We start from the raw sequence: 16,095 nt of genomic DNA, 5'->3' as shown, positions 1-16,095 counted from the left end.
TTTCGGTGGATCCGCCGCTGCAAACCTGAAGTTCCTCGGCTCCCCGGGAAGCGCCACGAATAAAAGGTAATGTGTCTTTGTTTCCCGTCCGCGATTGCGGGCAGGCGATAGATTGTGCAGCAGTTCTGGGTCCATGTCTGGCCGGTGAGAGGGGCATGACACTTGTGCTTTACTGAGGACATAGAGCACTGAATGCTGAAGATGTGACATTGTTCCAGTGCACACCCCACGTGCGGACAGACTCTGCTCCCTCCCCCCACACCCACTTTCTTGGGCACCTTGACCTCAGTCAGGCTGGATTAACCCAGGGAGAAAGGAAAGGACGTTGCTGCGGGCAGACCTGGGCGGGATATTTTTTAAAAACTCATTTGTCTGGAAGTGACAGGAATAGTCCTTCTTTCGGGGCAGGCGGCAGGCTGCAGATCGGGTCTGCTAAAATGGACTGCTCGTCACATTCCAAATGGCTGCAGCAAGTTCGATGCAGGGAGACAGCGGGAGGCGGGGAGGAGGGAAGCCCCTTCAGGACGGGGTCATTTAAAAATGACCAAAAGCCGTGCTTCTGTATTGCAAGCAGCTGCCCCAGCGTGGGTGCATAGTGCATTTAGGAAAGGTGAACCGGCCCTGTACTTTGAAAGCTGTGTGCAAGCTGCCCGTGTGTCATCAGGAACTCGGTGCTAACCTCGTTAGCAGAGTAACTGCTCAGTAGATTCGAGAGAATTTCCAAGGGATGGCTATTCTAATAATAGGTTTGGCGGTGGCTTCCTAATAGACACACTCCTTCTGAATGATGCGGCCATGCCCGTCCCCCGGAAACTCTGCTTGCTGCGAAAAGGCTATCCAATGCCAATAAAGGACTCCCTGACCCCACCGTGAAAGGAGGAGGTTCTTTCTCCCCTATGAATGGAACATCCCAATAGAGGTTGCTACCGCAGTTGTGGCTTCACTCAGTGTGAATCCTCCCAGCATCTGTGAAAGGGATTCTCAGAACACCTAAGCCAAGCACCAGTTTCTAAATGTGAGCTGTTCAGGGCGGATGGCTTATATTAAGTGTTGGCATAGACTCAGCTGTATTTAGGCCCCTGGTCAGGCTGACTTGATTTTTATTTACCTGAGTGAGTTTTGAACAGCTATTCACATCCCCCTGACACCTCAACATCTGCAAGTCTGGGTTTTTTTCTGAGAGCATGGCTGTGATGTTCTGGAGAGCACAAGTCCAAGAAAGAGCCAGGGGCAGGCTTCTGGCTTCATTCATGGAAGCCACCGCTCACCCTGGGGGCACTGTCTCAGGAGTTGGATGCAGAAATCTGTTCCTTATACTAGGTAGAACTTAGCTCCATGTGCCATCTCTTGAATGTGCCACAAAGTGGGGAGTTGGGGAAGACAAACATTTCATTGTTTCTGGTTTTTAAATTGCTTCAAGTTCATTCATATCATTTGGCCCCTTTTGGAGTCTGACTTGGACAAGGTGGGAAGACCAAAAACAAACAGTTCAATCAGTAGACATCTGACTTTGGTTCTTCAAGTGTTCATCTCTTGCAACCAGAGGGCCGGAGGATGAGCCTCTTCTGTTGGCTGAGGGATCCTTTCTGCTGTGAATGAAATCTGGGTGTTTTAAGGAACACCAGGAATGGGGGTCTTGCTGCAAATAGATTTGAATCTCTTTGGTCCGGAAAGGTTGTATGTGCCTGTTAGTCGCCCAATTGTGTCCGACTCTGCGACCAAATGGACTAGCCCACCAGGCTCCTCTGTCAATGGAGTTAAATAGCTGTAATTACTTTATGGGAAGCAATATTTGGACTTGCTTTGAAATCAACACTATTGTCCTGTTAGTGAATACAATGTTGCCTCCAAATAACTTGGAAAAAAGTGATGCTGGATGTGTTGTGGAAGTAACCTTTAGAATAACAACATTAAACTCTTCTTGTGTCGAAAGGGAACAATGTTGGTTGAAATGAGGATCAGAAAATCCCTCCATCCACTTAAAATTGTTTTATTGAAATACAGGTGATTTGCAATCTTATTAGTTTCAGGTATACAGAAAAGTAATTCAAATATGTGTATACACACACACACACACACACACACACATTCTTTTTTAGCTTCTTTTCCGTAATATGTTATTACAAGATATTGAATATAGTTCCTGGTGCTGTACAGTAGATAACCTAATAGGTTATCAATTTTAAATGTAGTAGTATGTATATGTTAACCCCAAATTCCTAATTTATTCCTTCCCTGCCTTTCCCCTTTGGTAACCATGTTTGTTTTCTGTTTGCGAGTCTGTTTCTCTTTTGTAAATGAATTCATTTGTACCGTTTTCTTTTTTCAGATTCTGCATATAAGTGATATCATATATTGTGTTTATCTTATTTCACTTAGTATGATAATCTCTGGGTCCATCCATGTTGCTACAAATAGCATTATTTCATCCTTTTTAATAGCTGAGTATTATTCCATTATATATGTGTGTGTGTGTGCCACATCTTCTTTATCTTTTCATCTGTCAGTGGACATTTATGTAGCTTCCATGTTTTGGCTATTGTAAACAGTGCTGCTATGAACACTGGGGTGCATGTATCCTTTTGAGCCACATTTTTCTCCAGATACCTACCCAGGAGTGGGATTGCAGGATCATATGGTAGCTCTGTTTTTAGTTTTTTAAGGAACCTCTATACTGTTTTCTATGGTGGCTGTACTGATTTACATTCCCAACAACAGTGTAGGGTAGGAAGAGGGTTCCCTTTTCTCCACACCCTCTCCGGCATTTGTTGTCTGTGGACTCTTTAACAATGGCAATTCTGACCAGAATGAGGTAATGCCTCATTGTAGTTTTGATCTGCATTTCTGTAATAATTGGCAGTGTTGAACATCTTTTCATGTGCCTGTTGGCCATCTGTATGTCTTCTTTGGAGAAATGTCTATTTAGATCTTGTGCACATTTTTAAATTTCTCCACCTACTTTTATTCTGATCAAGTGTGATCTGCCACTGCTGTTGCTAGTATTCTTTCTGGCACTTGAACTAATTTTATTAATAAGACTTGTTATTTATGGCATAGGGCTGCTTTGTTATTTGTAGACATCGTTGCCAAGTCCCCTGACAGCCTGGCAGGTGGCAAGTACCATTAGCATTATCTTGTTGTGGGGGGAACCGAAACCTCTTGAGGTTCAGTGAGTTGCTGATTTCATAATCCTTGAGAACTGCCTCCCAGATGTGGATGTGCTCAGCTTTATTGCAATGTCCAGGTTATAGTCTGAGGTCAAAAGATAAACCAAGAATGAGTCTGAGGGACTTCCCTGGCAGTCCAGTGGTTAAGACTTCAAGCTTCCACTGCAGGGAATGTGGGTTCAACCCCTGGTCAGGGAACTAAGACCCCACATGTCACACAGTATGGCAACAAACAAAAGAATGCATCCTTGTATGGGTCCTGGAACTTGGGGAAAGGCTCTGTGGACTAGTGGGGATGCCAGAGTTATAAAGGAAAGGGCTCCTGAGTTAGGCTCGATGGATTGATGCGTGAGTGTGATCCATCTGTAATGGGAGAGGCAGTGATGAGATGAAAGGTCCAGGAAATAGTGTATTGAGGGGGACCTGTCAGGGTACCTTGGTCATTTAGTAAACGTGGGGTTGGACATGACTGCGTCCAGAGGAGATCGTTATCAACTTTACTGCATAAATACACCATTTGTGCTCATGTTATTAATGTTAGCATGTGTGTCTTAAGGAAAAGACTTCCAGTTCTATTCATATGTCATATATTCACCAGTTATAAGAGTTGCGTGTAGCCTGACACACCAAATGACTGAAATATGATCAGGCACATTCAAAGCTCAAGTTTTGTTCTAAGAAATTTTTGCGTGTGTCAATACTTCTTTAAAAAGAAAAAAAAAAAAAAGGAAACAGTGTAACTTCTGGAGAATTTCCATTTAAACTAGGGGAAATGAGAAAGACATGCTAACAGTTAAATAGGTTGTGAAGTTAGTTTAAACCACATTCTACACAGTATCAGAATATGCAAGACTAGATTCACCAATGGCTTTCATCCATGTGTTTTATTCTTAAGACTTGTCTCATATCTTTTAAAAATATTTTTGATTTATTTTTAAGATTATTATTGTTTTTTAAATAATTTTATTTATTTATATATTTTTGGCTGTGCTGGGTCCTTGTTTCTTTGTGCAGGCTTTCTCTAGTTGTGACAAGCAGGGGCTACTCATTGCAGTGGCTTCTCTTGTTTCAGAGCGCAGGCTCTAGAGCACAGACTCAATAGTTGTGGGACATGGGTTTAGTTGCCCTGCGGCACGTGGGATCGTCCCAGACCAGGGAGTGAACCTATGTCATATGCACCCGCAGGTGGATTCTTAACCACTGGACTTCCAGGTTATATTTTTGAGTATCAGCTGATATGTCAGTAAGTTTTGTGGCAGGAATTCTCTATTTGAATGTATTCATTGTAAAAAATTCCAGCGTCTCTATTAGAAAGGATCTCTGAGACCTCAGTGGGAGAGAAGCCATGGGCAAAGATCTTTTATCTAAATTTTAAAAACAGCATTCTTCTTGAGCTAAAGATGCAAAACAGGGACTGCCTTATAGGTTGAGCATGTACTCGTAACCGCCCCAGGACACTGGTGAACCTTTCTATCTTGCCCATTTCTGATTCCTTGCCATCTATTGCTCTCTAAATAGGCAATTAAAGTAACAAAAGTAAACATTGGCTGTCTCCTAAAAGATAGGAGTTAATGTGAGAAAAGGAAGAGACAGGATCATTCCATCAGTTACATAGGATCCATAGGTGCTTGAACGTTTCCTACAATAAGCAAAAATCAAAGACATAAAGAATCTGGGGAAAGTGGCCACTAAAAGTTGAACCTGCTGGAGAAAGGTGAAATTTGAGTATTTTACCTTGTTCTGTTCATTCTAGCCGTAGTCAGACTGAAGTGTATTGGCACTGTTGTCCATTTTTGTTTTTGGTTTTCCCAGGACATTTAACCTCCAGAGCTGGCACAACAGCTTTTGAAGCTCTGGGCTCCAGCGTCACCATTGCACACAAAGCCTGTTGGTATTGCTACTCTCTTTTGCAAGTTTTCTGAATCAGCATAAATCCAGCTTATCAGAAATTCTCCCCACAGCACTTTCCTTTTGGTTCCCTAAATCCATCAGCTGCCACCCTTTCCCCTGCCCTGTGGGATCAGCATCTCTTTCTCTTATAAGGAATAATTTAGACACACCCTTTTATTCTTATAAGGAATAATTTAGACACTTTTGAGGCTACCAGCTCCACCACTAGCACCATTATCCAAAAAACATCCAGCATTATGCCTCTCTTACTTCCTCAGATCATCAGAGCTACTGCTACCGTTTAGTGAGTTGCATTAATGCTTATTTTGGGTGCTGTTTGCTGTTGAGTGAGTGTGTGGAAAGGAGATGTTCAGTTCTTAATTGTATCAGTGGAAATTAGGTATTTTCCTCCAAAAGAGAAATACTTTTATCTTTAAAGATGGAAATTACTGCTAAGTATAAAGGCTGTGCTTGTTGGAAGGGATCTAAGGGGTCTGGTTCAGTTCAGTGACCTTATGACTATCAAACGATCAAGAGAAAATGAGCTGGTAGGTTCTGTTTGAACTGAATGGGTAGCTTCTCTGTAGATGTTCAAGCATCGCTAACTCCAGGTCATAGATGGAGCGGATAGGATCCAACTTGTTAGGGAGGCTAATCTCCATCATATGTGGTGGTTGCTGGTTTTGTGTTTTAAAATTGAAGCTCTGGCCATTCCTTGATACAGTACAAGAAGACGTGAGCTGTGTGTGATCACGAACAGTTGTATGTGCATAGCCTTCTCCTCAAATTCTCACTACATTCATTCGTGCTATCTTATTAGTGATTATTTGCCAATCCATAATTGTTGCATACTTTCTGTTCACTGAAGGCTCCCTAAATTTACTGTCTGCTCATGACAGGCACTCAGTAGATCCTATTTGAATAAGAAAATCACAGAGTGACTCTTCATACCAATTTCAGCATCTTCAGAAACCTGGAAAGCCCAGTGAGCTAAAGAAAACTGGAACCTCTTAGGTTGTCCCGTATCTAACTTTTTTTAAAAGAAGTCTGTTCTGTGGTGTGGCCCCTTGTTCCCATTTAGCAATACCTTGCCCTTTTGGTACTCATGCAGAATACCAAAATTTTTGACAGTAATTTTCACTTCGAATTAACCAAAGGCTGTCATCTCAGTCTTGGACACCAACTCCATCATTTCCATCAGAATTAGCCCATTCTTCTGGTGATGAGGGCTTCTTTGCAAGGCTTTTTGCCTTTCTTTGTCCTTTTGATATGAGGAATGCATGAAAAAAACAGTGTGTAATGGGTCTTAGATTGATAATGCATGACAGCAAATGGAAATAATAATCGGAGAGTTGCCAGGCTGTGCCATTCATAACCATAAAATGCACAATTATGCCCTCCCCACATGCCTGTGAAGAAGTATGTAAATGTGACAAACCCAAACTGGGAAATCCTAATAGTGTGGAGCCATCTGGATCTAGGCAACACACCTACAAACAGTGGGTAGTGCGGTGCAGGCTTACCAATTTCTCTGCTCCCTTTGGCTACCCCGCTAGAGATCCTGGATACTTATTTCTCTGTTGCTCAGAGAGAGAGCAGAGAAGAGGGGAGGGTGATGAGGACAAGAACCAGATTGGAGCCGAACACAATGCAGGGCAGTGTTCTGCCTTCTCAATCCCCTTTTATTGGGATGGTTGAGTGTTTTGTAACAGAGTAGCTACAGAGTGTCCAGTAGTACAGATGTAGCCTGCAGGTCTTGGCAGGAGAGCAGAGACCTCGACGGAGCAAAGCAGCAGAGAGCTGCAGTCACACTAAATGTTGAGCTCAAAGTGTGGACCACGCACATATGAGATTTGGGGATTCTCCATTGAGTCGGACATCTCAGATGGAGCTTGAGGAAAGAAAGGGAGCATATAGGTCATTTTTACAAATTAGGAGATGCTCACAGAGGTTCAGGGACCTTGCTTGCTGAGGTCTCAGTTGCAGGGCCAAGACTAGAGTCCCTACTACCTGACAGTGTGTTTTGGCAAAGAAGGAGTGGCACTGTGGAGTCATCTCACCTCACCGTGGCTTGGATTTCTAGCTCTGCCCCTTCCTGGCTGTGAGGACTTGGGTGAAATACTATATCTCTTTGAGGCCCAGTTTTCTTAATTATCAGAAAAGTTATATTCAGTGGAGCCAATGAGATAATATCTGTGAAGTACCCAGCACAAAATAATAAGGAACTTTTCTAGAATCAGAAATTATATTCTTGCATTCTCCCCTCTTCAAAGTAGTCCCATGGGGTAGTCCCACGGGGACTACTGTGGTGGTCGAGGGGTTAAGAATGCACCTTGTAATTCAGAGGATGCAGGTTCAATCCCTGGTTTGAGGAACTAAGATTGCACATGTCATGGAGCAGTGTAGCCCACAGGCTGCAATGAAGGATCTGAAAATGATGTGCCGAAACTAAGACCCAGCGCAGCCAAATAATTCTTTTTTTAAAAAAAAGAACACATGGAGTGTAAAAAGGCCACTGGTCAAGGAAGTGGGCCATGTATACCATTCCATTGTACTATGGAAGCAAAAGGGGACTCCTCACCCACTGTCCTGGAATGAATTTTATAAAGAGAAAAAAACCTTGTTCACTCTGATATTCCATAAAAGTCACCCATCCTTCCAGAAAGGATTCTGCAGGTAAAGACATCACTGGAATGACCCTTACCTCGTTGGAACAGAGCAGGCTTAACAGAGAAGGGGGCAGTATCCTGCAGCATTGCAGCAAGTCTCCAGCGAATCCAGGAGCACTCATCCGGTGAGGGTTGGTTGAGGGAGGGGAAGAGAGAGAAGAAATATGATTTCGCCTTTGCACTAATGGATTCTGTCACCCTACCTTTCTGAAATTCTTCAGTTTTCAGGATTGACCAGAAAGCTCTTAAGGCTTTTATCTTGGAAAAAATTCTCCAATAGAAATAAGGGTATGTCAGTCATTGGTTATATCGTTTTTTTTTAATTGAAGTATAATCAATTTAAAGTATTATGTTAGTTTCAAGTGTACAGCAGAGTGATTCAGTTATATATGTGCTTTTTCAGATGATTTTCCAATATAGGTTATTACAAGATATTGAATATTACTCTCTTTTTTATACAGTAAATTCTTATTGCTTATCTACTTAACGTATAGTAGTTTGCATCTGTAAATTACATACTCCTCATTTGTCCCTCCCCCTCCTTTTCCCCTTTGGTAACCATAAGTTTGTTTTCTATGTCTGTTTCAGTTTCGTAAATAGATTTACTTGTATTATTTTTTAGATTGTCCATATAAGTGACAGCATATAGTATTTGTCTCTCTCCGTCTCACTTCTTTGGTTTAGTATGATAATCTCTAGGTCTATCCATGTTTCATTCTTTTTTTATAGCTGAGTATTACTCCACTGTATGTATGTACCACATCTTCTTTATTCACTCATCTCTCAATGGACACTGAAATTGCTTCCATGTTTTGGCTGTTGTAAACAGTGCTGCTATGAACGTAGGAGTGTATATATCTCTTTGAATTAGAGTTTTCTCCAGATATATGCCCAGGAATGGGATTGCTGAATCATATAGCCACTCTATTTTTAGTTTTTTGAGGAACCTCCATACTGTTTTCCACAGTGGCTGCACCAGTTCACATTCCCACCAGCAGTGTAGAAGGAGTCCCTTTTCTTCACACCCTCTCTAGCATTTGTCACTTGCAGACTTTTGGTTGATGTTCATTCTAACCGGTGTGAAGTGGTACCTCGTTATGGTTTTGATTTGCATTTCTCTAATAATTAGCAATGTGGAGCATCTTTTCATGAGCCTGTTCATGTCATCTGTTTCTTAACAGCAAAGAAAACAATCCAATCACTATATAAAAGTTTTCCATTCATGGTCATCAACTAGAAAGGTTTTCAACTCCAATTTTCTTGTTTATATTTCACCCAACTACTTTATGCAGCAAGTGAATGGCAGAAATAAGCCTAGAACTTGAGTGTACCAGATGCTCATGTGAGTTTTTTAATTGAACCCACCATCTGACCACTCTGAAAATACTGCGAGAGTTTCCTCATTGTAGAAGTCAACAGGCCAATTTGCAGAATATTCATCAGAAATTACTTAAGCACCTAATAACCTTTGAAATGGTAAATAAAATAAATTAGAATGAGAGGTTGTCCGTCTTCTGGAGACAGATTAAACAAGCACACACACAGGCAACAGAATAAAAGCATTAAACAAGGAAAGTATTTATAGACCATAATAGCCACATCCAGAACAAGGGTATATTTTGGTGGATCTTCAGGGACAGCTTATGGGCTCCGTTTGCCTAGACAGGGTGGAGTATGTCTGTCATTTTATGGAGAAATTATAAACTGCCATTTGTTCGTGGTTCCGTCTTTCTTTTCTTGTGGAAAATGTGGTTTCTCTAGCCCACTGCAGTTGAGTTTCTCTGCCCTCCTGTTCCTAAGGTTCTGACTTTATCCATGGAGATTTTGTGCCCTTGAGATACAGAAGTCTATAACGTCCAACTTGCAAAGATACTCAAATATATCATGATCATATTATCCAGTATTCCAAAGAATAACATCCCAAACCACAGTCCTTTGGGTTTTTTAATGGCAGAGTTCTTTTTTGTCTTGCCAGTAGGCCTGATCATATGCCTAAAGAACGAACAAAACCCAACTGAAAAAATCCAGAAGCTGTTACGTTTCTTACTGTGGCTTTGGGTTTTCTGGTGGAAATAGAGAAAAGTTAATTTGTGAGCATCCTTGTTTCTTGTTTGTGGAAAGGTGGGAGCGGGGAAGCTCGAGTTACCATCACTTCCCTGTGGCCCAGAAGGTGAGGCCGATAATACCTCAGCATCTGCCCACCCCTCCCCATCAGACCCTGCCTGGTAAGATTGCCTTTCAGACTGGCTTTGAAACTCCAGAGACTCTGTCTGACTAATTACCAACGTTTGGGAAATACAGTTCCCCAGAGGAACCTCTCTCCTCTAGTAGTCCAGAGTTAGCCAACACTTTGCTGCACTTCCTTTTGTTCTTACTAGTTCCACCTGGTTTTTTGATTACCCCGTTCCTCTTCCTCCTAAGGCTTAAAACTCATTGTCCTGTGATAAATGACTCACCACACCTGCCTGCTGCTGCTGCTAAGTTGCTTTAGTCATGTCGGACTCTGTGCGACCCCATAGACGGCAGCCCAACAGACTCCCCCGTCCCTGGGATTCTCCAGGCAAGAACACTGGAGTGGGTTGCCATTTCCTTCTCCAGTGCATGAAAGTGAAAAGTGAAAGTGAAGTCGCTCAGTCATGTCCAACTCTTTGCAACCCCATGGACTGCAGCCCACCAGGCCCCTCCGTCCATGGGATTTTCCAGGCAAGAGTACTGGAGTGGGGTGCCATTGCTTTCTCCAACCACGCCTGCCTAACTCTTCCTTTTTGCTACGTTACTAGCATCAAGCTCTCCTGGCCTTTTACCATCAATTTCTCCAATGCCTCATCCATATGTTTTCTTCCCAAGTTCTTTTGGGTTGAGGTACCTACTGCCATTGCCATGATGGTTCAAGGCCTCCTCTTTCCTTCCTGAGTTATTGTAAAATCTTTACAACTTGTCCCTTTACCATCTTCCTACCACACACACACACACACACACGCATACAAACATCTCTCTACCTCTCCTTGCCCTCTCCACTTCATTCTCTATAGGCCACAGCCCTTAACATGGAATAAAAGGCCCCACCACAACCGGGAAGCTTCTTTTTATTTATTTATGTATGTAAGTATGTGTTTGTTTTTGGCTGCACTAGGTCTTTGTTGCTATGAGAGGGCTTTCTCTAGCTGGGGTGAGCAGGGGCTCCTCTCTAGTTGCAGCGCGTGGGTTTCTCTTTGTGGGGGCTTCTCTTGTTGCAGAGCACAGGCTCCAGGGTGCACAGGCTTCAGTAGCTGTGGTACACAGGCTTACCTGCCCCGAGGCATGTAGAATATTCCTGGACCAGGGATCAAACCCATGCCCCCTGCTTTGGGAAGCAGACTCCCAACCACTGGATCATAGCAGGGAAGTCCAGCTTCTTATTTCTTAAACTTCTTCACTCCCCTTATCCTTCATACACTTAGTCTGTTCAGGCAACCGTAACAAGATACTCAGTGGCTTATAAATAACCCACGTTTATTTCTGACTGTTCTGGAGACTGGGGAGTCCAGGTAAAGCAGATTTGGTGTCTTGTGAGGGCCACTTCCTGGTTCATGGATGGCGCCTTCTGTGTTCCCCACACTGTTGTCCGGGGCGAGAGATCTCTCTGGACCCCCTTTTTCTACGGACACTAATCCCATTCCTGCTGGCTCCATTCTCATGACCTCATCACTGCCAAACACCCCACCTCCTGATACCATCACATGAGGGGTAAGGGTTTAGCATATGGATTTTGAAGGGACACAGGCATTCCGTCTGTTGTGCACATACACCCACACACCCTTGCCTTTCCCACGCACATTTGACCTCTGCTGGACGTCGGTCTCTTGTGACTCACCCTTCACATTAAGAGGCCCCTCCAGTCCCTTCTCTGCCTGGACTCTCTGCTGGACGTCGGTCTCTTGTGACTCACCCTTCACATTAAGAGGCCCCTCCAGTCCCTTCTCTGCCTGGACGCTCCTGTTCCTCAGGTCCAGCCTGCAGTGTCACCTCCTCCTGTTCCTCCAGGTGGAGCACGTCTTCCTCCTCTGGTCTCCCGCACCAGCCTTACCAGGTGTCTGTCGAGTTTGGTCTCAAATTCAAATGACCCATTTGTGTATATGTTTCCCACTGTAGCTTCTAAGGGAAGGATTGTATCTTTTTATTTTTAATTGAAATATAGTTTATTTACAGTATTGTATGAGTTTCTGGTGTACAGCAAAGCAACTGAGATACATATATACATGTGTCTATGTGTGCTTGGTCACTTCTGTCACGTCTCTTTGTGACCCCATGGACCGTAGCCCGCCAGGCTCCTTTGTCCACGGGATTCTCCAGGCAAGAACACTGCAGTGGGTTGCCATGCCCTCCTCCAGGGGATCTTCCCAACCCAGGGAAGAACGCACATCTCCTGCATCCTTTTCATTGGCAGGCAGATTCTTTATACACATGTACATATAAATATACATTTTTTTCATATTCTTTGCATTATCGATCAAGATGTTTAATTGTATATATTAAGCTGTATATTGACTGTAGTTCCCAACAAGTAGGACCTTGTTATTTATCTTGTTTATATGTAGTAGTTTGTGTCTGTTCATCCCAAACTCCTAACTTATGCCTCCCCTCTCCTTGCCCCTTTGGTAACCATAAGTTTGTTTTCTATGTCTGGGAGTCTGTTGCTATTTTGTAAGTAAGTTCATTTGTATCATTTTTTTAGATTCCACATGTGAGTTATATATCCTGTGGTATATGTCTTTCTCTGTCTGGCTTACTTGGTACGATAAGTAAGTCTATCCTCGTTGCTGCAAATGGCATTATTTCATTGTTTTTATGGCTGAGTAGTATTTCACTGTGGAGAAGGAAATGGCAACCCACTCCAGTGTTCTTGCCTAGAGAATCCCAGGGACGGGGGAGCCTGGTGGGCTGCCGTCTATGGGGTCGCACAGAGTCGGACACGACTGAAGCGACTTAGCAGCAGCAGAATTTCACTGTGCATATATACTACATCTTCTTTATCCATTCATCTGTTCATGGACATTGTAGGTTGCTTGTTTCCACGTCTTACCTTTTGTAAATAATGCTGCAGTGAACACTGGGGTGTGTATATCTTTCCAAATTATAGTTCTTTATGGATTCTGTGCCCAGGAGTGGGATCGCAGGATCGTATGGTAGTTCTGTTTTTAGTTCTCTGAGGAACCTTCATGCTGTTCTCCACAGTGGCTGCACTTTATCTGTCTTTGATCCTAAAGCATTTTATATTGTTCCCAGCATTTGGTGGGTGCTCAAGAATATAAGTGAGTGATTATTTGGCACGTTTTGTGGTTTCTCATTTCTTTCCTTGTTTGCATATAGCTGGAACTAATTTTTTTTAGTGCTTAAGCCTAGAGTCCTTCACCTGTCAGCCCTCCTCTGTCTGCATGTGTCTGTGTCACAGAGTAAAGAGGAGCAGAACAAGAATGGTGCAGCACAGCTGTGTCCTTCATATGAAGGTGAGCCTGGCACCCCAGCTGGCAGAGAGGCAGGAAGTGCCTGCACATCCAGTTCTTTCATTTATTCCTTTAGTCAGTCAGTCAGTTATTCTGACTGACACACTTATGTGCCTCTTCTGTCCTGGGAATATGTCAGCAAACAAAAGGGACCAAACTTCCTGCCCTCGGGAGCTTGCACTCTACAAGGAAGAGACAGGCAGGAAGCTTAATGAATAAGTAAATTATTATATCCTGTGCTGGAAGGTGCTGATTGCTGTAAGGAAAATGAAGCGGAGGCCGGGAAGCATGTCAAGGTTCTGTTTTAAATTCAGGATGTGATATTATAAAAAGGTGACATGAATAAAGCTTTGAAGGCTGTGAAGCAGTGAGCCATGTGGGTGTCTTGCGGGAACATTCCAGACAGAGGAAAGAGCTCATCACAGGCCCCAGGTGGAAAAGAGTGGCTTGTCGGGAACAGCAAGGAGATGAGGGTGGAACAGCAGATGAAGTGAGTGGGGGGGAAGAGGTAGGAAGGTGTCTGTACTGGGGGCAGTGGGACTGACTGCTGGAGAGTGTGGATCTAGGAGGCACCCTGATCCCATGTGGGCTGCACAGGGATGGTTTGGGTGCTCTGTGGGGACCAGACTGCAAGATAGGCAGAGGGAACCGCTGGGGTGCCAGTTGGGTGGCCATTACAGGAATGGGGCAAGTGATAAAGTGCCAGTGATGAACAGGCTTAAGGGTCTGGATATTTAGAGATTTTTCTGGTGAGCTGGATGTGGGTTGTGAGAGGACAGAATGTGCTGATGGAGAGCTAGAGTAGCCATTAGCTGACAGGGAAAAGCTTTGGGTGAAGGTGGTTTGCGGAAGAAGTACATGCGTGCTCAGTAATAGAGTTGTGTCCAACTCTTTGCGACCCCATGGACTGTAGCCCACCGAGCTCCTGGTCCATAGGATTTCCCAGGCAAGATTACTAGAATGGATTGCCATTTTGTAGAAGATAGGTCAGTAGTTCACTTTTTTTGAGATATGTAGCAGCTATCCAAAAGGAGATGCTGAGTGGGCAATTTTGCATTCATCATGTACAAACCTAGGAAAGGAGGAAGTCCCAGCAGAGACACAAAGTGGGACTCAGCCAGGTAGAGCTGATATTTAAAGACTTCGTGGCTCAGTCCTGGATGTGACAACATCTGAGAAAAAGACACCGTAAATCCAGTTCATACTTCGAATTTTTTAAAATGTAATATGTAAAAAATGAAGTAATCTCTCCTCCAAGTGCGAAGAACCCTGCTGAGATGTACAGTTGCACACATTGGACTCTTCAGTCACTTATTCACTCAGCAAACGTTCCTCAGGTGACAAGTGCGTGGTGTGTGTATACCAGGTGGGAGTATAATACAGTTTAGAGGAATAGCAGTGATAACAACAACAAAAACAAATTGGACTTTTCAGATCAGCCTGATGGTCTGTCCCTTTTTTAATGCACAAAAGGAATAACTCTCACTCTTATATTTTATTTATTTGTTTGGCTTGTTGGGTCCTAGTTGTGTTATGTGGGATCTTTAGTTGCAGAGCAGAGGCTCAGTTGCTCCCCCCAGCATGTAGGATCTTAGTTCCCCAAACAAGGATCGAACCCAAGGCCCCCGCATTGCAAGCCGGATTCTTAACCACTGGATCATCAGGGAAGTTCCTGACTTTTGTATTTTAAACAGATTTATTGATGTACCATTGACATACAATAAGCTTCACATATTTAAAGTGTACTGTTTAATGAGTTTAGACATATGTCCACACCTGCAGGCAGGTTGGTTGGTCTGGGGCGATGGTTCTCGCTTTGGACATATGGCCACACCTATGAAACCATCACCGCAGTCAAGAATTATAACTCCATATTTTCATCAATCATGCTTACTGAGAGTTTGGTGTGTTTCAAGCTCCATGCTGGGCACTGTGAAGGATAAAAGATGAAACCACTATTCCTTGCCTGTGTGTTTGCTCAAATTTAAAATGCTGCCTTTCCCTAAAGAGTTATTGCATTGTACACTCATTTCCAGGTCTTTCCTCCAACGTTTGCTGGAAGTACACTCAAATTTGGTTACCAAAGGCTTTGGAATGACATATGTAAACTGTTTGACACCTGCGTTCCTGGTTAACTTGGGAAAGAGGAAAGGTCAGGAACCCTGCCAGCTTTTCATCGGTTCTGATATAAGCAGAAACTTCTCTCTAGTTGCTTCTTGCATGGAAACAGCCCAAACAGTAAGCTCTGTTTCCCCCTTTTTCCTTGTGTGTAGGCAGGATAGTAATCACCACCTGCTGAAAGCTTGGAGAAATCGTTCCGTGTCCAATTAGAATTCTTGATTTGACTGATAGATCCGGCATCCTGTCTTTATTTCTGTGACTGCTCTCAATGATATGCACCCTGGGGACTTCCCTGGTGTTACAGTGGTTAAGAATCCGCCTTGCAATGCAGGAGACACGGGGGTACTATTAATAAGATCCCACAAGCCACAGGGCAACTAAGTCTGCACGCTGCAGCTACTCAGCCCACAACTGGAGAGTCCGTGTGCCACAACAAACCATCCCACCTGATGCAACCAAGACCCAACACAGCCAAGTAAACAAATAAGTATTTATAAAAAATAATATGCCCCTGAGAGGCTGTGCCTCCTGGGGTGAAAAGAGTGGGGAGCCCTCTTTTGGTCTTGCAATCGTCCCTCTCCCTCCCCCCACTTCCCTTTCTTTCCTAACCTGATGCCGCACCCTTGTTTGTAAATGATACTGGCAACCACGGCTCCTGTTCTGTCTGTAGCACTGCCGCCGCAGAACCTGGAGGCTGGGGAGCAGGTCTCCTGGAAGCGTCTGGGGTGGCAAACGGGGCAGCCGGCCAGCGTTGCAACCTCCGAC

The 16,095-nt window shown here is 43.7% G+C and overlaps 1 protein-coding gene across 5 annotated transcripts in view; it reads left to right on the top strand.

Annotated features, from left to right (window-relative positions):
• FRMD4A (FERM domain containing 4A) overlaps positions 1 to 16,095 on the top strand; it is a 373,568-nt gene that overhangs the window by 117,201 nt on the left and 240,272 nt on the right. The window contains exon 1 of one of the 5 annotated variants that reach the window (XM_010859944.1): positions 1 to 66. The exons of the other annotated variants lie outside the window; for them this stretch is intronic. The gene's annotated coding sequence lies outside the window, so the exon portion shown is untranslated. The remainder of the gene's footprint in view (positions 67 to 16,095) is intronic. 5 annotated transcript variants of the gene reach the window in all.

Source organism: Bison bison, unplaced genomic scaffold (genome assembly GCF_000754665.1).
Source record: "Bison bison bison isolate TAMUID 2011002044 unplaced genomic scaffold, Bison_UMD1.0 scf7180017864461, whole genome shotgun sequence".
NCBI classification, from domain to species: Eukaryota; Metazoa; Chordata; class Mammalia; order Artiodactyla; family Bovidae; genus Bison; species Bison bison.
This window is presented reverse-complemented; position numbering and strand designations above follow the sequence as displayed.